General features: G+C 50.8%; 1 pseudogene; it reads right to left on the reverse strand.

Annotated features, from left to right (window-relative positions):
- Window positions 1-605: 605 nt before the first annotated feature.
- Window positions 606-27169, reverse strand: LOC118364157 (bcl-2-related ovarian killer protein homolog A-like; annotated as a pseudogene).
- Between the last annotated feature and the right edge of the window lie 476 nt (window positions 27170-27645).

Genomic DNA, 27645 nt, shown 5'->3' on the forward strand with positions numbered 1-27645 from the left:
GAGGAGAGAGGACAGCTCAAATAAGAAAAACCCTTTGAATGGAAGGGAAGCAGTGATTGCTGAAGCTTTCTCACCCTCTAGTGGACAATATACAGTACTGAAAGCCCTCACATCCACAAAAGAGGATGGGAATGTTTCCAACTACTCATCATTGTCCTCAATATAGGCCTTTTTGGAAGATGGTTTATCAGAACAGGTCTGCTGTGATTACAATCCTGCAGGATGAATGAATAATGATAACACGGGCAAATACAGTTGTTTTAGCCAGAGGGCTCTGGGGTTGTATATATAAAGCACCTCAGATTAATAGTGCTGATCTAGGATCAGGTCCCACTGTCCATGTAATTTAATTTATTGTGATCTAAAAAGGCAAAACTGATCCTTAAATCACCACTCCTAACCTAAGACACTTGAAACACAGGACCCACTACGAGGGACTTTGAGCCAGTGATAATAACACTCCTATGAAACAGACAAGGCTTTTTTGAACGGTTTAGATTTACAGCTGAACCGAGACATGACAGAGACAATGCTAATCATATGATTTTTTTTTCTTCATTTTTTGAAATGTAAAACATTTTATTTCTGAAGACACTCAGTGCTGCATGCCAAATACAGGGTGTGTAAGCTACTGTGTAGTTATTCACAGAATACAAATACATTTGTAGAAAACAGACAAAATGTCTGAATGGGATTCAAGTTTCAGGTGATAGACTGATCCATAATTACACACTATTTTACAAAAACAGTCATATATATATATATACACACACACTTACTTATTCACCCAGATTTTGTGTAAATTCACACACTCATCAACTACGTGGAGCATGCAGACAAACCTTAGAATCTAAACGATATTTCCATCCAAACATCCAAATTTCACAAAGTTTCCTTTTCAAATCGTCATCAAAAGGGGTTCTGGTCATTCTTATGTTCAGCCACCAGGGAGAGTATGACCCCCGGATGAAAATACTGGTTTATTTACAGGCACACTGTCTGGGCCGTGTCCCCTTTGCTTGAACATGTGTAGAACAGAAACTCAAATTTATAGAAATCTTCCATTGCTTTGAATAGAATATTTGCCATTGAGTAATGTAAGCAAAAAGCAAGCTCCTGGGTGGCACAGCGGTCTAAAAGGCACTGTATCTCAGTGCAAGAGGCGTCACTACAGACACCCTGGTTCGAATCCAGGCTGTATCACACCCGGCCGTGATTGGAAGTCCCATAGGGCGCCGCACAATTGGCCCAATGTTGTCCTTAAGCTGACTTGCCTAGTTAAAAATAATTTATTTATTTATTTTAAAGCAAGGAATGTGACTCTCGGATGTAACTGAAGAAAAACAAATACAGAAATAGAATGAGTGGAAAGGACATTCACATTCAAGTCAATGGTTGATGGGTGACATTCTATTCTATAGATCTATATGACTAGACTACTACCTCACAATCCAGCTATAGGATCTGTACTGCACGTCAAAATATTGCTGTCAAGCTAAATAATAAATACCCTAAAGTTTGTTGGAAGCGGACAAGGTTAATTCACATTGATGCTCCAGTGCGTTTGTGAAGTCCCAAGGTGTTCGCCTGTGGCAGTGTTGGAGCAAAGTTCTGCAGGTGTAAACAACAACATATCTAGACGCTTGAGCAGTGATGGCTGCAGCACAGACAGAGGGACAGAGGCAGAGGGTGAGAGGAAAGGGAGGGAGGCTGGCTGGCCCTGAGTACCAGTCTGTTTGTACAACTCCTTGTCACTCGTTGTCATGACAAACATGGTTGGCTTGACAATGACATCACTGGAGTTGTCAAGAGCACAAAATGATCTGGGACCAGGCTTGTTTGTCCTGTACTCCAATGATGGATAGGGGTGGCTGTGTTCATATAGGGCAGACTGCTCATCGTGTGTCTGTGACCTTCCTCCTCCGTTGTCACTTGTCCCGTAGAAGGTAAAACACCATGGGCTTCAGGTAATGTCCACAGGCGCAGGCAGCAGACATCAACCAATGGGAGTGGAAGCTGGGGTCTGTGTTCACCACGCACTTTGTGATATGAGCCCATCCTCCTCTCCTCTTCAACCAGGAGACCAAGCTCTTGCAGACAAGCTTCCCCATGCAGTCTACGATGGTGTGGACCATTGCTGGGTGACCATGCCTCACGCAGTCCACCGCCAGGGCACCGGCTACCGCATACAGGGATACCACCTTCCCCAACGTTATACCAGTGGAGAAGATCTCTGCAGCCACAGCCAGGAAGGCATCAGAAAACACCATACTCAACGGTGATGTTCAGCTGACGAGCTACGTTAGGGTAGATGTTGGGCCGCAGGTACTCCAACTCATCAACTAACCACATGAGGACAGAGGATACCTGTCCAAGCATCACACCAGATGTTCAGCTGACGAGCTACGTTAGGGTAGATGTTGGGCCGCAGGTACTCCAACTCATCAACTAACCACATGACGACAGAGGATACCTGTCCAAGCATCCCACCAGATGTTCAGCTGACGAGCTACGTTAGGGTAGATGTTGGGCCGCAGGTACTCCAACTCATCAACTAACCACATGAGGACAGAGGATACCTGTCCAAGCATCCCACCAGATGTTCAGCTGACGAGCTACGTTAGGGTAGATGTTGGGTCGCAGGTACTCCAACTCATCAACTAACCACATGAGGACAGAGGATACCTGTCCAAGCATCCCAGCAGATGTTCAGCTGACGAGCTACGTTAGGGTAGATGTTGGGCCGCAGGTACTCCAACTCATCAACTAACCACATGAGGACAGAGGATACCTGTCCAAGCATCCCACCAGATGTTCAGCTGACGAGCTACGTTAGGGTAGATGTTGGGCCGCAGGTACTCCAACTCATCAACTAACCACATGAGGACAGAGGATACCTGTCCAAGCATCCCACCAGATGTTCAGCTGACGAGCTACGTTAGGGTAGATGTTGGGTCGCAGGTACTCCAACTCATCAACTAACCACATGACGACAGAGGATACCTGTCCAAGCATCCCACCAGATGTTCAGCTGACGAGCTACGTTAGGGTAGATGTTGGGCTGCAGGTACTCCAACTCATCAACTAACCACATGAGGACAGAGGATACCTGTCCAAGCATCCCACCAGATGTTCAGCTGACGAGCTACGTTAGGGTAGATGTTGGGCCGCAGGTACTCCAACTCATCAACTAACCACATGAGGACAGAGGATACCTGTCCAAGCATTCCACCAGATGTTCAGCTGACGAGCTACGTTAGGGTAGATGTTGGGCCGCAGGTACTCCAACTCATCAACTAACCACATGAGGACAGAGGATACCTGTCCAAGCATCCCACCAGATGTTCAGCTGACGAGCTACGTTAGGGTAGATGTTGGGCCGCAGGTACTCCAACTCATCAACTAACCACATGAGGACAGAGGATACCTGTCCAAGCATCCCAGCAGATGTTCAGCTGACGAGCTATGTTAGGGTAGATGTTGGGCCGCAGGTACTCCAACTCATCAACTAACCACATGAGGACAGAGGATACCTGTCCAAGCATTCCACCAGATGTTCAGCTGACGAGCTACGTTAGGGTAGATGTTGGGCCGCAGGTACTCCAACTCATCAACTAACCACATGAGGACAGAGGATACCTGTCCAAGCATCCCACCAGATGTTCAGCTGACGAGCTACGTTAGGGTAGATGTTGGGCCGCAGGTACTCCAACTCATCAACTAACCACATGAGGACAGAGGATACCTGTCCAAGCATCCCACCAGATGTTCAGCTGACGAGCTACGTTAGGGTAGATGTTGGGCCGCAGGTACTCCAACTCATCAACTAACCACATGACGACAGAGGATACCTGTCCAAGCATCCCACCAGATGTTCAGCTGACAAGCTACGTTAGGGTAGATGTTGGGCCGCAGGTACTCCAACTCATCAACTAACCACATGACGACAGAGGATACCTGTCCAAGCATCCCACCAGATGTTCAGCTGACGAGCTACGTTAGGGTAGATGTTGGGCCGCAGGTACTCCAACTCATCAACTAACCACATGACGACAGAGGATACCTGTCCAAGCATCCCACCAGATGTTCAGCTGACGAGCTACGTTAGGGTAGATGTTGGGCCGCAGGTACTCCAACTCATCAACTAACCACATGAGGACAGAGGATACCTGTCCAAGCATTCCACCAGATGTTCAGCTGACGAGCTACGTTAGGGTAGATGTTGGGCCGCAGGTACTCCAACTCATCAACTAACCACATTCCACCAGATGTTCAGCTGACGAGCTACGTTAGGGTAGATGTTGGGCCGCAGGTACTCCAACTCATCAACTAACCACATGAGGACAGAGGATACCTGTCCAAGCATTCCACCAGATGTTCAGCTGACGAGCTACGTTAGGGTAGATGTTGGGCCGCAGGTACTCCAACTCATCAACTAACCACATTCCACCAGATGTTCAGCTGACGAGCTATGTTAGGGTAGATGTTGGGCCGCAGGTACTCCAACTCATCAACTAACCACATGACGACAGAGGATACCTGTCCAAGCATCCCACCAGATGTTCAGCTGACGAGCTACGTTAGGGTAGATGTTGGGCCGCAGGTACTCCAACTCATCAACTAACCACATGAGGACAGAGGATACCTGTCCAAGCATCCCACCAGATGTTCAGCTGACGAGCTACGTTAGGGTAGATGTTGGGCCGCAGGTACTCCAACTCATCAACTAACCACATGAGGACAGAGGATACCTGTCCAAGCATCCCACCAGATGTTCAGCTGACGAGCTACGTTAGGGTAGATGTTGGGCCGCAGGTACTCCAACTCATCAACTAACCACATGACGACAGAGGATACCTGTCCAAGCATCCCACCAGATGTTCAGCTGACGAGCTACGTTAGGGTAGATGTTGGGCCGCAGGTACTCCAACTCATCAACTAACCACATGAGGACAGAGGATACCTGTCCAAGCATCCCACCAGATGTTCAGCTGACGAGCTACGTTAGGGTAGATGTTGGGCCGCAGGTACTCCAACTCATCAACTAACCACATGAGGACAGAGGATACCTGTCCAAGCATCCCACCAGATGTTCAGCTGACGAGCTACGTTAGGGTAGATGTTGGGCCGCAGGTACTCCAACTCATCAACTAACCATGAGGACAGAGGATATTCCACCAGATGTTCAGCTGACGAGCTACGTTAGGGTAGATGTTGGGCCGCAGGTACTCCAACTCATCAACTAACCACATGAGGACAGAGGATACCTGTCCAAGCATCCCACCAGATGTTCAGCTGACGAGCTACGTTAGGGTAGATGTTGGGCCGCAGGTACTCCAACTCATCAACTAACCACATGAGGACAGAGGATACCTGTCCAAGCATCCCACCAGATGTTCAGCTGACGAGCTATGTTAGGGTAGATGTTGGGCCGCAGGTACTCCAACTCATCAACTAACCACATGACGACAGAGGATACCTGTCCAAGCATCCCACCAGATGTTCAGCTGACGAGCTACGTTAGGGTAGATGTTGGGCCGCAGGTACTCCAACTCATCAACTAACCACATGAGGACAGAGGATACCTGTCCAAGCATTCCACCAGATGTTCAGCTGACGAGCTATGTTAGGGTAGATGTTGGGCCGCAGGTACCTGTCCAAGCATCCCACCAGATGTTCAGCTGACGAGCTACGTTAGGGTAGATGTTGGGCCGCAGGTACTCCAACTCATCAACTAACCACATGACGACAGAGGATACCTGTCCAAGCATCCCACCAGATGTTCAGCTGACGAGCTACATTAGGGTAGATGTTGGGCCGCAGGTACTCCAACTCATCAACTAACCACATGACGACAGAGGATACCTGTCCAAGCATCCCACCAGATGTTCAGCTGACGAGCTACGTTAGGGTAGATGTTGGGCCGCAGGTACTCCAACTCATCAACTAACCACATGAGGACAGAGGATACCTGTCCAAGCATCCCACCAGATGTTCAGCTGACGAGCTACGTTAGGGTAGATGTTGGGCCGCAGGTACTCCAACTCATCAACTAACCACATGACGACAGAGGATACCTGTCCAAGCATCCCACCAGATGTTCAGCTGACGAGCTACGTTAGGGTAGATGTTGGGCCGCAGGTACTCCAACTCATCAACTAACCACATGAGGACAGAGGATACCTGTCCAAGCATCCCACCAGATGTTCAGCTGACGAGCTACGTTAGGGTAGATGTTGGGCCGCAGGTACTCCAACTCATCAACTAACCACATGAGGACAGAGGATACCTGTCCAAGCATCCCACCAGATGTTCAGCTGACGAGCTACGTTAGGGTAGATGTTGGGCCGCAGGTACTCCAACTCATCAACTAACCACATGAGGACAGAGGATACCTGTCCAAGCATCCCACCAGATGTTCAGCTGACGAGCTACGTTAGGGTAGATGTTGGGCCGCAGGTACTCCAACTCATCAACTAACCACATGAGGACAGAGGATACCTGTCCAAGCATCCCACCAGATGTTCAGCTGACGAGCTACGTTAGGGTAGATGTTGGGCCGCAGGTACTCCAACTCATCAACTAACCACATGACGACAGAGGATACCTGTCCAAGCATCCCACCAGATGTTCAGCTGACGAGCTACGTTAGGGTAGATGTTGGGCCGCAGGTACTCCAACTCATCAACTAACCACATGAGGACAGAGGATACCTGTCCAAGCATCCCACCAGATGTTCAGCTGACGAGCTACGTTAGGGTAGATGTTGGGCCGCAGGTACTCCAACTCATCAACTAACCACATGAGGACAGAGGATACCTGTCCAAGCATCCCACCAGATGTTCAGCTGACGAGCTACGTTAGGGTAGATGTTGGGCCGCAGGTACTCCAACTCATCAACTAACCACATGAGGACAGAGGATACCTGTCCAAGCATCCCACCAGATGTTCAGCTGACGAGCTACGTTAGGGTAGATGTTGGGCCGCAGGTACTCCAACTCATCAACTAACCACATGAGGACAGAGGATACCTGTCCAAGCATCCCACCAGATGTTCAGCTGACGAGCTACGTTAGGGTAGATGTTGGGCCGCAGGTACTCCAACTCATCAACTAACCACATGAGGACAGAGGATACCTGTCCAAGCATCCCACCAGATGTTCAGCTGACGAGCTACGTTAGGGTAGATGTTGGGCCGCAGGTACTCCAACTCATCAACTAACCACATGAGGACAGAGGATACCTGTCCAAGCATCCCACCAGATGTTCAGCTGACGAGCTACGTTAGGGTAGATGTTGGGCCGCAGGTACTCCAACTCATCAACTAACCACATGAGGACAGAGGATACCTGTCCAAGCATCCCACCAGATGTTCAGCTGACGAGCTACGTTAGGGTAGATGTTGGGCCGCAGGTACTCCAACTCATCAACTAACCACATGAGGACAGAGGATACCTGTCCAAGCATCCCACCAGATGTTCAGCTGACGAGCTACGTTAGGGTAGATGTTGGGCCGCAGGTACTCCAACTCATCAACTAACCACATGAGGACAGAGGATACCTGTCCAAGCATCCCACCAGATGTTCAGCTGACGAGCTACGTTAGGGTAGATGTTGGGCCGCAGGTACTCCAACTCATCAACTAACCACATGACGACAGAGGATACCTGTCCAAGCATCCCACCAGATGTTCAGCTGACGAGCTACGTTAGGGTAGATGTTGGGCCGCAGGTACTCCAACTCATCAACTAACCACATGAGGACAGAGGATACCTGTCCAAGCATCCCACCAGATGTTCAGCTGACGAGCTACGTTAGGGTAGATGTTGGGCCGCAGGTACTCCAACTCATCAACTAACCACATGAGGACAGAGGATACCTGTCCAAGCATCCCACCAGATGTTCAGCTGACGAGCTACGTTAGGGTAGATGTTGGGCCGCAGGTACTCCAACTCATCAACTAACCACATGAGGACAGAGGATACCTGTCCAAGCATTCCACCAGATGTTCAGCTGACGAGCTACGTTAGGGTAGATGTTGGGCCGCAGGTACTCCAACTCATCAACTAAACATGAGGACATCCAAGCATCCCACCAGATGTTCAGCTGACGAGCTACGTTAGGGTAGATGTTGGGCCGCAGGTACTCCAACTCATCAACTAACCACATGAGGACAGAGGATACCTGTCCAAGCATCCCACCAGATGTTCAGCTGACGAGCTACGTTAGGGTAGATGTTGGGCCGCAGGTACTCCAACTCATCAACTAACCACATGACGACAGAGGATACCTGTCCAAGCATCCCACCAGATGTTCAGCTGACGAGCTACGTTAGGGTAGATGTTGGGCCGCAGGTACTCCAACTCATCAACTAACCACATGACGACAGAGGATACCTGTCCAAGCATCCCACCAGATGTTCAGCTGACGAGCTACGTTAGGGTAGATGTTGGGCCGCAGGTACTCCAACTCATCAACTAACCACATGAGGACAGAGGATACCTGTCCAAGCATCCCACCAGATGTTCAGCTGACGAGCTACGTTAGGGTAGATGTTGGGCCGCAGGTACTCCAACTCATCAACTAACCACATGAGGACAGAGGATACCTGTCCAAGCATCCCACCAGATGTTCAGCTGACGAGCTACGTTAGGGTAGATGTTGGGCCGCAGGTACTCCAACTCATCAACTAACCACATGAGGACAGAGGATACCTGTCCAAGCATCCCACCAGATGTTCAGCTGACGAGCTACGTTAGGGTAGATGTTGGGCCGCAGGTACTCCAACTCATCAACTAACCACATGAGGACAGAGGATACCTGTCCAAGCATCCCACCAGATGTTCAGCTGACGAGCTACGTTAGGGTAGATGTTGGGCCGCAGGTACTCCAACTCATCAACTAACCACATGAGGACAGAGGATACCTGTCCAAGCATCCCACCAGATGTTCAGCTGACGAGCTACGTTAGGGTAGATGTTGGGCCGCAGGTACTCCAACTCATCAACTAACCACATGAGGACAGAGGATACCTGTCCAAGCATCCCACCAGATGTTCAGCTGACGAGCTACGTTAGGGTAGATGTTGGGCCGCAGGTACTCCAACTCATCAACTAACCACATGAGGACAGAGGATACCTGTCCAAGCATCCCACCAGATGTTCAGCTGACGAGCTACGTTAGGGTAGATGTTGGGCCGCAGGTACTCCAACTCATCAACTAACCACATGAGGACAGAGGATACCTGTCCAAGCATCCCACCAGATGTTCAGCTGACGAGCTACGTTAGGGTAGATGTTGGGCCGCAGGTACTCCAACTCATCAACTAACCACATGACGACAGAGGATACCTGTCCAAGCATCCCACCAGATGTTCAGCTGACGAGCTACGTTAGGGTAGATGTTGGGCCGCAGGTACTCCAACTCATCAACTAACCACATGAGGACAGAGGATACCTGTCCAAGCATCCCACCAGATGTTCAGCTGACGAGCTACGTTAGGGTAGATGTTGGGCCGCAGGTACTCCAACTCATCAACTAACCACATGACGACAGAGGATACCTGTCCAAGCATCCCACCAGATGTTCAGCTGACGAGCTACGTTAGGGTAGATGTTGGGCCGCAGGTACTCCAACTCATCAACTAACCACATGAGGACAGAGGATACCTGTCCAAGCATCCCACCAGATGTTCAGCTGACGAGCTACGTTAGGGTAGATGTTGGGCCGCAGGTACTCCAACTCATCAACTAACCACATGAGGACAGAGGATACCTGTCCAAGCATCCCACCAGATGTTCAGCTGACGAGCTACGTTAGGGTAGATGTTGGGCCGCAGGTACTCCAACTCATCAACTAACCACATGAGGACAGAGGATACCTGTCCAAGCATCCCACCAGATGTTCAGCTGACGAGCTACGTTAGGGTAGATGTTGGGCCGCAGGTACTCCAACTCATCAACTAACCACATGAGGACAGAGGATACCTGTCCAAGCATCCCACCAGATGTTCAGCTGACGAGCTACGTTAGGGTAGATGTTGGGCCGCAGGTACTCCAACTCATCAACTAACCACATGAGGACAGAGGATACCTGTCCAAGCATCCCACCAGATGTTCAGCTGACGAGCTACGTTAGGGTAGATGTTGGGCCGCAGGTACTCCAACTCATCAACTAACCACATGAGGACAGAGGATACCTGTCCAAGCATCCCACCAGATGTTCAGCTGACGAGCTACGTTAGGGTAGATGTTGGGCCGCAGGTACTCCAACTCATCAACTAACCACATGAGGACAGAGGATACCTGTCCAAGCATCCCACCAGATGTTCAGCTGACGAGCTACGTTAGGGTAGATGTTGGGCCGCAGGTACTCCAACTCATCAACTAACCACATGAGGACAGAGGATACCTGTCCAAGCATCCCACCAGATGTTCAGCTGACGAGCTACGTTAGGGTAGATGTTGGGCCGCAGGTACTCCAACTCATCAACTAACCACATGAGGACAGAGGATACCTGTCCAAGCATCCCACCAGATGTTCAGCTGACGAGCTACGTTAGGGTAGATGTTGGGCCGCAGGTACTCCAACTCATCAACTAACCACATGAGGACAGAGGATACCTGTCCAAGCATCCCACCAGATGTTCAGCTGACGAGCTACGTTAGGGTAGATGTTGGGCCGCAGGTACTCCAACTCATCAACTAACCACATGAGGACAGAGGATACCTGTCCAAGCATCCCACCAGATGTTCAGCTGACGAGCTACGTTAGGGTAGATGTTGGGCCGCAGGTACTCCAACTCATCAACTAACCACATGAGGACAGAGGATACCTGTCCAAGCATCCCACCAGATGTTCAGCTGACGAGCTACGTTAGGGTAGATGTTGGGCCGCAGGTACTCCAACTCATCAACTAACCACATGAGGACAGAGGATACCTGTCCAAGCATCCCACCAGATGTTCAGCTGACGAGCTACGTTAGGGTAGATGTTGGGCCGCAGGTACTCCAACTCATCAACTAACCACATGAGGACAGAGGATACCTGTCCAAGCATCCCACCAGATGTTCAGCTGACGAGCTACGTTAGGGTAGATGTTGGGCCGCAGGTACTCCAACTCATCAACTAACCACATGAGGACAGAGGATACCTGTCCAAGCATCCCACCAGATGTTCAGCTGACGAGCTACGTTAGGGTAGATGTTGGGCCGCAGGTACTCCAACTCATCAACTAACCACATGAGGACAGAGGATACCTGTCCAAGCATCCCACCAGATGTTCAGCTGACGAGCTACGTTAGGGTAGATGTTGGGCCGCAGGTACTCCAACTCATCAACTAACCACATGAGGACAGAGGATACCTGTCCAAGCATCCCACCAGATGTTCAGCTGACGAGCTACGTTAGGGTAGATGTTGGGCCGCAGGTACTCCAACTCATCAACTAACCACATGAGGACAGAGGATACCTGTCCAAGCATCCCACCAGATGTTCAGCTGACGAGCTACGTTAGGGTAGATGTTGGGCCGCAGGTACTCCAACTCATCAACTAACCACATGAGGACAGAGGATACCTGTCCAAGCATCCCACCAGATGTTCAGCTGACGAGCTACGTTAGGGTAGATGTTGGGCCGCAGGTACTCCAACTCATCAACTAACCACATGACGACAGAGGATACCTGTCCAAGCATCCCACCAGATGTTCAGCTGACGAGCTACGTTAGGGTAGATGTTGGGCCGCAGGTACTCCAACTCATCAACTAACCACATGAGGACAGAGGATACCTGTCCAAGCATCCCACCAGATGTTCAGCTGACGAGCTACGTTAGGGTAGATGTTGGGCCGCAGGTACTCCAACTCATCAACTAACCACATGAGGACAGAGGATACCTGTCCAAGCATCCCACCAGATGTTCAGCTGACGAGCTACGTTAGGGTAGATGTTGGGCCGCAGGTACTCCAACTCATCAACTAACCACATGAGGACAGAGGATACCTGTCCAAGCATCCCACCAGATGTTCAGCTGACGAGCTACGTTAGGGTAGATGTTGGGCTGCAGGTACTCCAACTCATCAACTAACCACATTCCACCAGATGTTCAGCTGACGAGACGTTAGGGTAGATGTTGGGGAGGTACTCCAACTCATCAACTAACCACATGAGGACAGAGGATACCTGTCCAAGCATCCCACCAGATGTTCAGCTGACGAGCTACGTTAGGGTAGATGTTGGGCCGCAGGTACTCCAACTCATCAACTAACCACATGACGACAGAGGATACCTGTCCAAGCATCCCACCAGATGTTCAGCTGACGAGCTACGTTAGGGTAGATGTTGGGCCGCAGGTACTCCAACTCATCAACTAACCACATGAGGACAGAGGATACCTGTCCAAGCATCCCACCAGATGTTCAGCTGACGAGCTACGTTAGGGTAGATGTTGGGCCGCAGGTACTCCAACTCATCAACTAACCACATGAGGACAGAGGATACCTGTCCAAGCATCCCACCAGATGTTCAGCTGACGAGCTACGTTAGGGTAGATGTTGGGCCGCAGGTACTCCAACTCATCAACTAACCACATGAGGACAGAGGATACCTGTCCAAGCATCCCACCAGATGTTCAGCTGACGAGCTACGTTAGGGTAGATGTTGGGCCGCAGGTACTCCAACTCATCAACTAACCACATGAGGACAGAGGATACCTGTCCAAGCATCCCACCAGATGTTCAGCTGACGAGCTACGTTAGGGTAGATGTTGGGCCGCAGGTACTCCAACTCATCAACTAACCACATGAGGACAGAGGATACCTGTCCAAGCATTCCACCAGATGTTCAGCTGACGAGCTACGTTAGGGTAGATGTTGGGCCGCAGGTACTCCAACTCATCAACTAACCACATGAGGACAGAGGATATTCCAAGCACCAGATGTTCAGCTGACGAGCTACGTTAGGGTAGATGTTGGGCCGCAGGTACTCCAACTCATCAACTAACCACATGAGGACAGAGGATACCTGTCCAAGCATCCCACCAGATGTTCAGCTGACGAGCTACGTTAGGGTAGATGTTGGGCCGCAGGTACTCCAACTCATCAACTAACCACATGAGGACAGAGGATACCTGTCCAAGCATCCCACCAGATGTTCAGCTGACGAGCTACGTTAGGGTAGATGTTGGGCCGCAGGTACTCCAACTCATCAACTAACCACATGAGGACAGAGGATACCTGTCCAAGCATCCCACCAGATGTTCAGCTGACGAGCTACGTTAGGGTAGATGTTGGGCCGCAGGTACTCCAACTCATCAACTAACCACATGAGGACAGAGGATACCTGTCCAAGCATCCCACCAGATGTTCAGCTGACGAGCTACGTTAGGGTAGATGTTGGGCCGCAGGTACTCCAACTCATCAACTAACCACATGAGGACAGAGGATACCTGTCCAAGCATCCCACCAGATGTTCAGCTGACGAGCTACGTTAGGGTAGATGTTGGGCCGCAGGTACTCCAACTCATCAACTAACCACATGAGGACAGAGGATACCTGTCCAAGCATCCCACCAGATGTTCAGCTGACGAGCTACGTTAGGGTAGATGTTGGGCCGCAGGTACTCCAACTCATCAACTAACCACATGAGGACAGAGGATACCTGTCCAAGCATCCCACCAGATGTTCAGCTGACGAGCTACGTTAGGGTAGATGTTGGGCCGCAGGTACTCCAACTCATCAACTAACCACATGAGGACAGAGGATACCTGTCCAAGCATCCCACCAGATGTTCAGCTGACGAGCTACGTTAGGGTAGATGTTGGGCCGCAGGTACTCCAACTCATCAACTAACCACATGAGGACAGAGGATACCTGTCCAAGCATCCCACCAGATGTTCAGCTGACGAGCTACGTTAGGGTAGATGTTGGGCCGCAGGTACTCCAACTCATCAACTAACCACATGAGGACAGAGGATACCTGTCCAAGCATCCCACCAGATGTTCAGCTGACGAGCTACGTTAGGGTAGATGTTGGGCCGCAGGTACTCCAACTCATCAACTAACCACATGAGGACAGAGGATACCTGTCCAAGCATCCCACCAGATGTTCAGCTGACGAGCTACGTTAGGGTAGATGTTGGGCCGCAGGTACTCCAACTCATCAACTAACCACATGAGGACAGAGGATACCTGTCCAAGCATTCCACCAGATGTTCAGCTGACGAGCTATGTTAGGGTAGATGTTGGGCCGCAGGTACTCCAACTCATCAACTAACCACATGAGGACAGAGGATACCTGTCCAAGCATCCCACCAGATGTTCAGCTGACGAGCTACGTTAGGGTAGATGTTGGGCCGCAGGTACTCCAACTCATCAACTAACCACATGAGGACAGAGGATACCTGTCCAAGCATTCCACCAGATGTTCAGCTGACGAGCTACGTTAGGGTAGATGTTGGGCTGCAGGTACTCCAACTCATCAACTAACCACATTCCACCAGATGTTCAGCTGACGAGCTACGTTAGGGTAGATGTTGGGCCGCAGGTACTCCAACTCATCAACTAACCACATGAGGACAGAGGATACCTGTCCAAGCATCCCACCAGATGTTCAGCTGACGAGCTACGTTAGGGTAGATGTTGGGCCGCAGGTACTCCAACTCATCAACTAACCACATGACGACAGAGGATACCTGTCCAAGCATCCCACCAGATGTTCAGCTGACGAGCTACGTTAGGGTAGATGTTGGGCCGCAGGTACTCCAACTCATCAACTAACCACATGAGGACAGAGGATACCTGTCCAAGCATCCCACCAGATGTTCAGCTGACGAGCTACGTTAGGGTAGATGTTGGGCCGCAGGTACTCCAACTCATCAACTAACCACATGAGGACAGAGGATACCTGTCCAAGCATCCCACCAGATGTTCAGCTGACGAGCTACGTTAGGGTAGATGTTGGGCCGCAGGTACTCCAACTCATCAACTAACCACATGACGACAGAGGATACCTGTCCAAGCATCCCACCAGATGTTCAGCTGACGAGCTACGTTAGGGTAGATGTTGGGCCGCAGGTACTCCAACTCATCAACTAACCACATGAGGACAGAGGATACCTGTCCAAGCATCCCACCAGATGTTCAGCTGACGAGCTACGTTAGGGTAGATGTTGGGCCGCAGGTACTCCAACTCATCAACTAACCACATGAGGACAGAGGATACCTGTCCAAGCATCCCACCAGATGTTCAGCTGACGAGCTACGTTAGGGTAGATGTTGGGCCGCAGGTACTCCAACTCATCAACTAACCACATGAGGACAGAGGATACCTGTCCAAGCATCCCACCAGATGTTCAGCTGACGAGCTACGTTAGGGTAGATGTTGGGCCGCAGGTACTCCAACTCATCAACTAACCACATGAGGACAGAGGATACCTGTCCAAGCATCCCACCAGATGTTCAGCTGACGAGCTACGTTAGGGTAGATGTTGGGCCGCAGGTACTCCAACTCATCAACTAACCACATGAGGACAGAGGATACCTGTCCAAGCATCCCACCAGATGTTCAGCTGACGAGCTACGTTAGGGTAGATGTTGGGCCGCAGGTACTCCAACTCATCAACTAACCACATGAGGACAGAGGATACCTGTCCAAGCATCCCACCAGATGTTCAGCTGACGAGCTACGTTAGGGTAGATGTTGGGCCGCAGGTACTCCAACTCATCAACTAACCACATGAGGACAGAGGATACCTGTCCAAGCATCCCACCAGATGTTCAGCTGACGAGCTACGTTAGGGTAGATGTTGGGCCGCAGGTACTCCAACTCATCAACTAACCACATGAGGACAGAGGATACCTGTCCAAGCATCCCACCAGATGTTCAGCTGACGAGCTACGTTAGGGTAGATGTTGGGCCGCAGGTACTCCAACTCATCAACTAACCACATGAGGACAGAGGATACCTGTCCAAGCATCCCACCAGATGTTCAGCTGACGAGCTACGTTAGGGTAGATGTTGGGCCGCAGGTACTCCAACTCATCAACTAACCACATGAGGACAGAGGATACCTGTCCAAGCATCCCACCAGATGTTCAGCTGACGAGCTACGTTAGGGTAGATGTTGGGCCGCAGGTACTCCAACTCATCAACTAACCACATGAGGACAGAGGATACCTGTCCAAGCATCCCACCAGATGTTCAGCTGACGAGCTACGTTAGGGTAGATGTTGGGCCGCAGGTACTCCAACTCATCAACTAACCACATGAGGACAGAGGATACCTGTCCAAGCATCCCACCAGATGTTCAGCTGACGAGCTACGTTAGGGTAGATGTTGGGCCGCAGGTACTCCAACTCATCAACTAACCACATGAGGACAGAGGATACCTGTCCAAGCATCCCACCAGATGTTCAGCTGACGAGCTACGTTAGGGTAGATGTTGGGCCGCAGGTACTCCAACTCATCAACTAACCACATGACGACAGAGGATACCTGTCCAAGCATCCCACCAGATGTTCAGCTGACGAGCTACGTTAGGGTAGATGTTGGGCCGCAGGTACTCCAACTCATCAACTAACCACATGAGGACAGAGGATACCTGTCCAAGCATCCCACCAGATGTTCAGCTGACGAGCTACGTTAGGGTAGATGTTGGGCCGCAGGTACTCCAACTCATCAACTAACCACATGACGACAGAGGATACCTGTCCAAGCATCCCACCAGATGTTCAGCTGACGAGCTACGTTAGGGTAGATGTTGGGCCGCAGGTACTCCAACTCATCAACTAACCACATGAGGACAGAGGATACCTGTCCAAGCATCCCACCAGATGTTCAGCTGACGAGCTACGTTAGGGTAGATGTTGGGCCGCAGGTACTCCAACTCATCAACTAACCACATGAGGACAGAGGATACCTGTCCAAGCATCCCACCAGATGTTCAGCTGACGAGCTACGTTAGGGTAGATGTTGGGCCGCAGGTACTCCAACTCATCAACTAACCACATGAGGACAGAGGATACCTGTCCAAGCATCCCACCAGATGTTCAGCTGACGAGCTACGTTAGGGTAGATGTTGGGCCGCAGGTACTCCAACTCATCAACTAACCACATGAGGACAGAGGATACCTGTCCAAGCATCCCACCAGATGTTCAGCTGACAAGCTACGTTAGGGTAGATGTTGGGCCGCAGGTACTCCAACTCATCAACTAACCACATGAGGACAGAGGATACCTGTCCAAGCATCCCACCAGATGTTCAGCTGACGAGCTACGTTAGGGTAGATGTTGGGCCGCAGGTACTCCAACTCATCAACTAACCACATGAGGACAGAGGATACCTGTCCAAGCATCCCACCAGATGTTCAGCTGACGAGCTACGTTAGGGTAGATGTTGGGCCGCAGGTACTCCAACTCATCAACTAACCACATGAGGACAGAGGATACCTGTCCAAGCATCCCACCAGATGTTCAGCTGACGAGCTACGTTAGGGTAGATGTTGGGCCGCAGGTACTCCAACTCATCAACTAACCACATGACGACAGAGGATACCTGTCCAAGCATCCCACCAGATGTTCAGCTGACGAGCTACGTTAGGGTAGATGTTGGGGCGCAGGTACTCCAACTCATCAACTAACCACATGAGGACAGAGGATACCTGTCCAAGCATTCCACCAGATGTTCAGCTGACGAGCTACGTTAGGGTAGATGTTGGGCCGCAGGTACTCCAACTCATCAACTAACCACATGAGGACAGAGGATACCTGTCCAAGCATCCCACCAGATGTTCAGCTGACGAGCTACGTTAGGGTAGATGTTGGGCCGCAGGTACTCCAACTCATCAACTAACCACATGAGGACAGAGGATACCTGTCCAAGCATCCCACCAGATGTTCAGCTGACGAGCTACGTTAGGGTAGATGTTGGGCCGCAGGTACTCCAACTCATCAACTAACCACATGAGGACAGAGGATACCTGTCCAAGCATCCCACCAGATGTTCAGCTGACGAGCTACGTTAGGGTAGATGTTGGGCCGCAGGTACTCCAACTCATCAACTAACCACATGAGGACAGAGGATACCTGTCCAAGCATCCCACCAGATGTTCAGCTGACGAGCTACGTTAGGGTAGATGTTGGGCCGCAGGTACTCCAACTCATCAACTAACCACATGAGGACAGAGGATACCTGTCCAAGCATCCCACCAGATGTTCAGCTGACGAGCTACGTTAGGGTAGATGTTGGGCCGCAGGTACTCCAACTCATCAACTAACCACATGAGGACAGAGGATACCTGTCCAAGCATCCCACCAGATGTTCAGCTGACGAGCTACGTTAGGGTAGATGTTGGGCCGCAGGTACTCCAACTCATCAACTAACCACATGAGGACAGAGGATACCTGTCCAAGCATCCCACCAGATGTTCAGCTGACGAGCTACGTTAGGGTAGATGTTGGGCCGCAGGTACTCCAACTCATCAACTAACCACATGAGGACAGAGGATACCTGTCCAAGCATTCCACCAGATGTTCAGCTGACGAGCTACGTTAGGGTAGATGTTGGGCTGCAGGTACTCCAACTCATCAACTAACCACATTCCACCAGATGTTCAGCTGACGAGCTACGTTAGGGTAGATGTTGGGCCGCAGGTACTCCAACTCATCAACTAACCACATGAGGACAGAGGATACCTGTCCAAGCATCCCACCAGATGTTCAGCTGACGAGCTACGTTAGGGTAGATGTTGGGCCGCAGGTACTCCAACTCATCAACTAACCACATGACGACAGAGGATACCTGTCCAAACATCCCACCAGATGTTCAGCTGACGAGCTACGTTAGGGTAGATGTTGGGCCGCAGGTACTCCAACTCATCAACTAACCACATGAGGACAGAGGATACCTGTCCAAGCATCCCACCAGATGTTCAGCTGACGAGCTACGTTAGGGTAGATGTTGGGCCGCAGGTACTCCAACTCATCAACTAACCACATGAGGACAGAGGATACCTGTCCAAGCATCCCACCAGATGTTCAGCTGACGAGCTACGTTAGGGTAGATGTTGGGCCGCAGGTACTCCAACTCATCAACTAACCACATGAGGACAGAGGATACCTGTCCAAGCATTCCACCAGATGTTCAGCTGACGAGCTATGTTAGGGTAGATGTTGGGCCGCAGGTACTCCAACTCATCAACTAACCACATGAGGACAGAGGATACCTGTCCAAGCATCCCACCAGATGTTCAGCTGACGAGCTACGTTAGGGTAGATGTTGGGCCGCAGGTACTCCAACTCATCAACTAACCACATGAGGACAGAGGATACCTGTCCAAGCATTCCACCAGATGTTCAGCTGACGAGCTACGTTAGGGTAGATGTTGGGCCGCAGGTACTCCAACTCATCAACTAACCACATGAGGACAGAGGATACCTGTCCAAGCATTCCACCAGATGTTCAGCTGACGAGCTACGTTAGGGTAGATGTTGGGCTGCAGGTACTCCAACTCATCAACTAACCACATTCCACCAGATGTTCAGCTGACGAGCTACGTTAGGGTAGATGTTGGGCCGCAGGTACTCCAACTCATCAACTAACCACATGAGGACAGAGGATACCTGTCCAAGCATCCCACCAGATGTTCAGCTGACGAGCTACGTTAGGGTAGATGTTGGGCCGCAGGTACTCCAACTCATCAACTAACCACATGACGACAGAGGATACCTGTCCAAGCATCCCACCAGATGTTCAGCTGACGAGCTACGTTAGGGTAGATGTTGGGCCGCAGGTACTCCAACTCATCAACTAACCACATGAGGACAGAGGATACCTGTCCAAGCATCCCACCAGATGTTCAGCTGACGAGCTACGTTAGGGTAGATGTTGGGCCGCAGGTACTCCAACTCATCAACTAACCACATGAGGACAGAGGATACCTGTCCAAGCATTCCACCAGATGTTCAGCTGACGAGCTACGTTAGGGTAGATGTTGGGCCGCAGGTACTCCAACTCATCAACTAACCACATGAGGACAGAGGATACCTGTCCAAGCATCCCACCAGATGTTCAGCTGACGAGCTACGTTAGGGTAGATGTTGGGCCGCAGGTACTCCAACTCATCAACTAACCACATGAGGACAGAGGATACCTGTCCAAGCATTCCACCAGATGTTCAGCTGACGAGCTACGTTAGGGTAGATGTTGGGCGCAGGTACTCCAACTCATCAACTAACCACATTCCACCAGATGTTCAGCTTACGTTAGGGTAGATGTTGGGCCGCAGGTACTCCAACTCATCAACTAACCACATGAGGACAGAGGATACCTGTCCAAGCATCCCACCAGATGTTCAGCTGACGAGCTACGTTAGGGTAGATGTTGGGCCGCAGGTACTCCAACTCATCAACTAACCACATGAGGACAGAGGATACCTGTCCAAGCATCCCACCAGATGTTCAGCTGACGAGCTACGTTAGGGTAGATGTTGGGCCGCAGGTACTCCAACTCATCAACTAACCACATGAGGACAGAGGATACCTGTCCAAGCATCCCACCAGATGTTCAGCTGACGAGCTACGTTAGGGTAGATGTTGGGCCGCAGGTACTCCAACTCATCAACTAACCACATGAGGACAGAGGATACCTGTCCAAGCATCCCACCAGATGTTCAGCTGACGAGCTACGTTAGGGTAGATGTTGGGCCGCAGGTACTCCAACTCATCAACTAACCACATGAGGACAGAGGATACCTGTCCAAGCATTCCACCAGATGTTCAGCTGACGAGCTACGTTAGGGTAGATGTTGGGCCGCAGGTACTCCAACTCATCAACTAACCACATGAGGACAGAGGATACCTGTCCAAGCATCCCACCAGATGTTCAGCTGACGAGCTACGTTAGGGTAGATGTTGGGCCGCAGGTACTCCAACTCATCAACTAACCACATGAGGACAGAGGATACCTGTCCAAGCATTCCACCAGATGTTCAGCTGACGAGCTACGTTAGGGTAGATGTTGGGCCGCAGGTACTCCAACTCATCAACTAACCACATGAGGACAGAGGATACCTGTCCAAGCATTCCACCAGATGTTCAGCTGACGAGCTACGTTAGGGTAGATGTTGGGCTGCAGGTACTCCAACTCATCAACTAACCACATTCCACCAGATGTTCAGCTGACGAGCTACGTTAGGGTAGATGTTGGGCCGCAGGTACTCCAACTCATCAACTAACCACATGAGGACAGAGGATACCTGTCCAAGCATCCCACCAGATGTTCAGCTGACGAGCTACGTTAGGGTAGATGTTGGGCCGCAGGTACTCCAACTCATCAACTAACCACATGACGACAGAGGATACCTGTCCAAGCATCCCACCAGATGTTCAGCTGACGAGCTACGTTAGGGTAGATGTTGGGCCGCAGGTACTCCAACTCATCAACTAACCACATGAGGACAGAGGATACCTGTCCAAGCATCCCACCAGATGTTCAGCTGACGAGCTATGTTAGGGTAGATGTTGGGCCGCAGGTACTCCAACTCATCAACTAACCACATGAGGACAGAGGATACCTGTCCAAGCATCCCACCAGATGTTCAGCTGACGAGCTACGTTAGGGTAGATGTTGGGCCGCAGGTACTCCAACTCATCAACTAACCACATGAGGACAGAGGATACCTGTCCAAGCATCCCACCAGATGTTCAGCTGACGAGCTACGTTAGGGTAGATGTTGGGCCGCAGGTACTCCAACTCATCAACTAACCACATGAGGACAGAGGATACCTGTCCAAGCATTCCACCAGATGTTCAGCTGACGAGCTACGTTAGGGTAGATGTTGGGCTGCAGGTACTCCAACTCATCAACATAACCACATTCCACCAGATGTTCAGCTGACGAGCTACGTTAGGGTAGATGTTGGGCCGCAGGTACTCCAACTCATCAACTAACCACATGAGGACAGAGGATACCTGTCCAAGCATCCCACCAGATGTTCAGCTGACGAGCTACGTTAGGGTAGATGTTGGGCCGCAGGTACTCCAACTCATCAACTAACCACATGAGGACAGAGGATACCTGTCCAAGCATCCCACCAGATGTTCAGCTGACGAGCTACGTTAGGGTAGATGTTGGGCCGCAGGTACTCCAACTCATCAACTAACCACATGACGACAGAGGATACCTGTCCAAGCATCCCACCAGATGTTCAGCTGACGAGCTACGTTAGGGTAGATGTTGGGCCGCAGGTACTCCAACTCATCAACTAACCACATGAGGACAGAGGATACCTGTCCAAGCATTCCACCAGATGTTCAGCTGACGAGCTACGTTAGGGTAGATGTTGGGCCGCAGGTACTCCAACTCATCAACTAACCACATGAGGACAGAGGATACCTGTCCAAGCATCCCACCAGATGTTCAGCTGACGAGCTACGTTAGGGTAGATGTTGGGCCGCAGGTACTCCAACTCATCAACTAACCACATGAGGACAGAGGATACCTGTCCAAGCATCCCACCAGATGTTCAGCTGACGAGCTACGTTAGGGTAGATGTTGGGCCGCAGGTACTCCAACTCATCAACTAACCACATGAGGACAGAGGATACCTGTCCAAGCATCCCACCAGATGTTCAGCTGACGAGCTACGTTAGGGTAGATGTTGGGCCGCAGGTACTCCAACTCATCAACTAACCACATGAGGACAGAGGATACCTGTCCAAGCATCCCACCAGATGTTCAGCTGACGAGCTACGTTAGGGTAGATGTTGGGCCGCAGGTACTCCAACTCATCAACTAACCACATGAGGACAGGATACCTGTCCAAGCATCCCACCAGATGTTCAGCTGACGAGCTACGTTAGGGTAGATGTTGGGCCGCAGGTACTCCAACTCATCAACTAACCACATGAGGACAGAGGATACCTGTCCAAGCATTCCACCAGATGTTCAGCTGACGAGCTACGTTAGGGTAGATGTTGGGCTGCAGGTACTCCAACTCATCAACTAACCACATTCCACCAGATGTTCAGCTGACGAGCTACGTTAGGGTAGATGTTGGGCCGCAGGTACTCCAACTCATCAACTAACCACATGACGACAGAGGATACCTGTCCAAGCATTCCACCAGATGTTCAGCTGACGAGCTACGTTAGGGTAGATGTTGGGCCGCAGGTACTCCAACTCATCAACTAACCACATGACGACAGAGGATACCTGTCCAAGCATCCCACCAGATGTTCAGCTGACGAGCTACGTTAGGGTAGATGTTGGGCCGCAGGTACTCCAACTCATCAACTAACCACATGAGGACAGAGGATACCTGTCCAAGCATCCCACCAGATGTTCAGCTGACGAGCTACGTTAGGGTAGATGTTGGGCCGCAGGTACTCCAACTCATCAACTAACCACATGAGGACAGAGGATACCTGTCCAAGCATCCCACCAGATGTTCAGCTGACGAGCTACGTTAGGGTAGATGTTGGGCCGCAGGTACTCCAACTCATCAACTAACCACATGACGACAGAGGATACCTGTCCAAGCATCCCACCAGATGTTCAGCTGACGAGATACGTTAGGGTAGATGTTGGGCCGCAGGTACTCCAACTCATCAACTAACCACATGACGACAGAGGATACCTGTCCAAGCATCCCACCAGATGTTCAGCTGACTAGCTACGTTAGGGTAGATGTTGGGCCGCAGGTACTCCAACTCATCAACTAACCACATGAGGACAGAGGATACCTGTCCAAGCATCCCACCAGATGTTCAGCTGACGAGCTACGTTAGGGTAGATGTTGGGCCGCAGGTACTCCAACTCATCAACTAACCACATGAGGACAGAGGATACCTGTCCAAGCATCCCACCAGATGTTCAGCTGACGAGCTACGTTAGGGTAGATGTTGGGCCGCAGGTACTCCAACTCATCAACTAACCACATGAGGACAGAGGATACCTGTCCAAGCATCCCACCAGATGTTCAGCTGACAAGCTACGTTAGGGTAGATGTTGGGCCGCAGGTACTCCAACTCATCAACTAACCACATGAGGACAGAGGATACCTGTCCAAGCATCCCACCAGATGTTCAGCTGACGAGCTACGTTAGGGTAGATGTTGGGCCGCAGGTACTCCAACTCATCAACTAACCACATGAGGACAGAGGATACCTGTCCAAGCATCCCACCAGATGTTCAGCTGACGAGCTACGTTAGGGTAGATGTTGGGCCGCAGGTACTCCAACTCATCAACTAACCACATGAGGACAGAGGATACCTGTCCAAGCATCCCACCAGATGTTCAGCTGACGAGCTACGTTAGGGTAGATGTTGGGCCGCAGGTACTCCAACTCATCAACTAACCACATGAGGACAGAGGATACCTGTCCAAGCATCCCACCAGATGTTCAGCTGACGAGCTACGTTAGGGTAGATGTTGGGCCGCAGGTACTCCAACTCATCAACTAACCACATGACGACAGAGGATACCTGTCCAAGCATCCCACCAGATGTTCAGCTGACGAGCTACGTTAGGGTAGATGTTGGGCCGCAGGTACTCCAACTCATCAACTAACCACATGAGGACAGAGGATACCTGTCCAAGCATTCCACCAGATGTTCAGCTGACGAGCTACGTTAGGGTAGATGTTGGGCCGCAGGTACTCCAACTCATCAACTAACCACATGAGGACAGAGGATACCTGTCCAAGCATCCCACCAGATGTTCAGCTGACGAGCTACGTTAGGGTAGATGTTGGGCCGCAGGTACTCCAACTCATCAACTAACCACATGAGGACAGAGGATACCTGTCCAAGCATCCCACCAGATGTTCAGCTGACGAGCTACGTTAGGGTAGATGTTGGGCCGCAGGTACTCCAACTCATCAACTAACCACATGAGGACAGAGGATACCTGTCCAAGCATCCCACCAGATGTTCAGCTGACGAGCTACGTTAGGGTAGATGTTGGGCCGCAGGTACTCCAACTCATCAACTAACCACATGAGGACAGAGGATACCTGTCCAAGCATCCCACCAGATGTTCAGCTGACGAGCTATGTTAGGGTAGATGTTGGGCCGCAGGTACTCCAACTCATCAACTAACCACATGAGGACAGAGGATACCTGTCCAAGCATCCCACCAGATGTTCAGCTGACGAGCTACGTTAGGGTAGATGTTGGGCCGCAGGTACTCCAACTCATCAACTAACCACATGACGACAGAGGATACCTGTCCAAGCATTCCCACCAGATGTTCAGCTGACGAGCTACGTTAGGGTAGATGTTGGGCTGCAGGTACTCCAACTCATCAACTAACCACATGACGACAGAGGATACCAAGCATTCCACCAGATGTTCAGCTGACGAGCTACGTTAGGGTAGATGTTGGGCCGCAGGTACTCCAACTCATCAACTAACCACATGAGGACAGAGGATACCTGTCCAAGCATCCCACCAGATGTTCAGCTGACGAGCTACGTTAGGGTAGATGTTGGGCCGCAGGTACTCCAACTCATCAACTAACCACATGACGACAGAGGATACCTGTCCAAGCATCCCACCAGATGTTCAGCTGACGAGCTACGTTAGGGTAGATGTTGGGCCGCAGGTACTCCAACTCATCAACTAACCACATGAGGACAGAGGATACCTGTCCAAGCATTCCACCAGATGTTCAGCTGACAGCTATGTTAGGGTAGTTGGGTACTCCAACTCATCAACTAACCACATGAGGCAGGTACCTGTCCAAGCATCCCACCAGATGTTCAGCTGACGAGCTACGTTAGGGTAGATGTTGGGCCGCAGGTACTCCAACTCATCAACTAACCACATGAGGACAGAGGATACCTGTCCAAGCATCCCACCAGATGTTCAGCTGACGAGCTACGTTAGGGTAGATGTTGGGCCGCAGGTACTCCAACTCATCAACTAACCACATGAGGACAGAGGATACCTGTCCAAGCATCCCACCAGATGTTCAGCTGACGAGCTACGTTAGGGTAGATGTTGGGCCGCAGGTACTCCAACTCATCAACTAACCACATGAGGACAGAGGATACCTGTCCAAGCATCCCACCAGATGTTCAGCTGACGAGCTACGTTAGGGTAGATGTTGGGCCGCAGGTACTCCAACTCATCAACTAACCACATGAGGACAGAGGATACCTGTCCAAGCATCCCACCAGATGTTCAGCTGACGAGCTACGTTAGGGTAGATGTTGGGCCGCAGGTACTCCAACTCATCAACTAACCACATGAGGACAGAGGATACCTGTCCAAGCATCCCACCAGATGTTCAGCTGACGAGCTACGTTAGGGTAGATGTTGGGCCGCAGGTACTCCAACTCATCAACTAACCACATGAGGACAGAGGATACCTGTCCAAGCATCCCAACAGATGTTCAGCTGACGAGCTACGTTAGGGTAGATGTTGGGCCGCAGGTACTCCAACTCATCAACTAACCACATGAGGACAGAGGATACCTGTCCAAGCATTCCACCAGATGTTCAACTGAAGCTACAGGGTAGATGGACAGCAGGTACCCAACTCATCAAGCAACCACATTCCACCAGATGTTCAGCTGACGAGCTACGTTAGGGTAGATGTTGGGCCGCAGGTACTCCAACTCATCAACTAACCACATGAGGACAGAGGATACCTGTCCAAGCATCCCACCAGATGTTCAGCTGACGAGCTACGTTAGGGTAGATGTTGGGCCGCAGGTACTCCAACTCATCAACTAACCACATGACGACAGAGGATACCTGTCCAAGCATTCCACCAGATGTTCAGCTGACGAGCTACGTTAGGGTAGATGTTGGGCCGCAGGTACTCCAACTCATCAACTAACCACATGACGACAGAGGATACCTGTCCAAGCATCCCACCAGATGTTCAGCTGACGAGCTATGTTAGGGTAGATGTTGGGCCGCAGGTACTCCAACTCATCAACTAACCACATGAGGACAGAGGATACCTGTCCAAGCATCCCACCAGATGCTGACAGCTGATGCTTAGGTTTGGACCACCCTATCCCGGTTCGGTTCAGCCTGGAATGGATGTAGTCCCTGTATAGAGCCTTCGCCTGTAACACAAACTCCTTGTCTGTGGGGGAGAGGTCAAATACTTCCATCACTTCAGCCGCGAATACTGAGGAGCGACGCAACATCTCCATACCCCAGTCCCCAGCAGCAGTTAATCGCAAACAACCCGCCTGGCGCTGGCCCTGATCCACCTCAATCTTCAACCTCGGTCACCGTGTATGGTCCTCTTTGTCACCAGAATGCTACTTCTCTACTGCCCTCCCTCGGACTGAGGGCTTTAGAAGAGACTTTCGATTCCAGTCCTGTAGTCTACAGGCGCACGGTCTGCGCCGTCGGGATTATAGTCTACAGGATATCCACGTCTACCACTTGGTCATTACGCATATATTAAAACAGTTAATTCTCTGTTCAAAAACAAACAACTGCTGTGAAGTCTTCATGGTGTCAGTTCCTTACTGATAATAATATGATTTAATAGGATGTCGGTTCAGGTTCATCAATCTGAACCAGGACACATGGACAAGCAAACAACATTTAAGTAGAGAAGGAAGTGCACCCCAAACCCAATGGGGACAGTCCTAAATGAACCAATGTAGCTTACTGACAT

The sequence above is a fragment of the Oncorhynchus keta genome, unplaced genomic scaffold, assembly GCF_023373465.1.
Source record: "Oncorhynchus keta strain PuntledgeMale-10-30-2019 unplaced genomic scaffold, Oket_V2 Un_scaffold_2149_pilon_pilon, whole genome shotgun sequence".
NCBI lineage: Eukaryota > Metazoa > Chordata > Actinopteri > Salmoniformes > Salmonidae > Oncorhynchus > Oncorhynchus keta.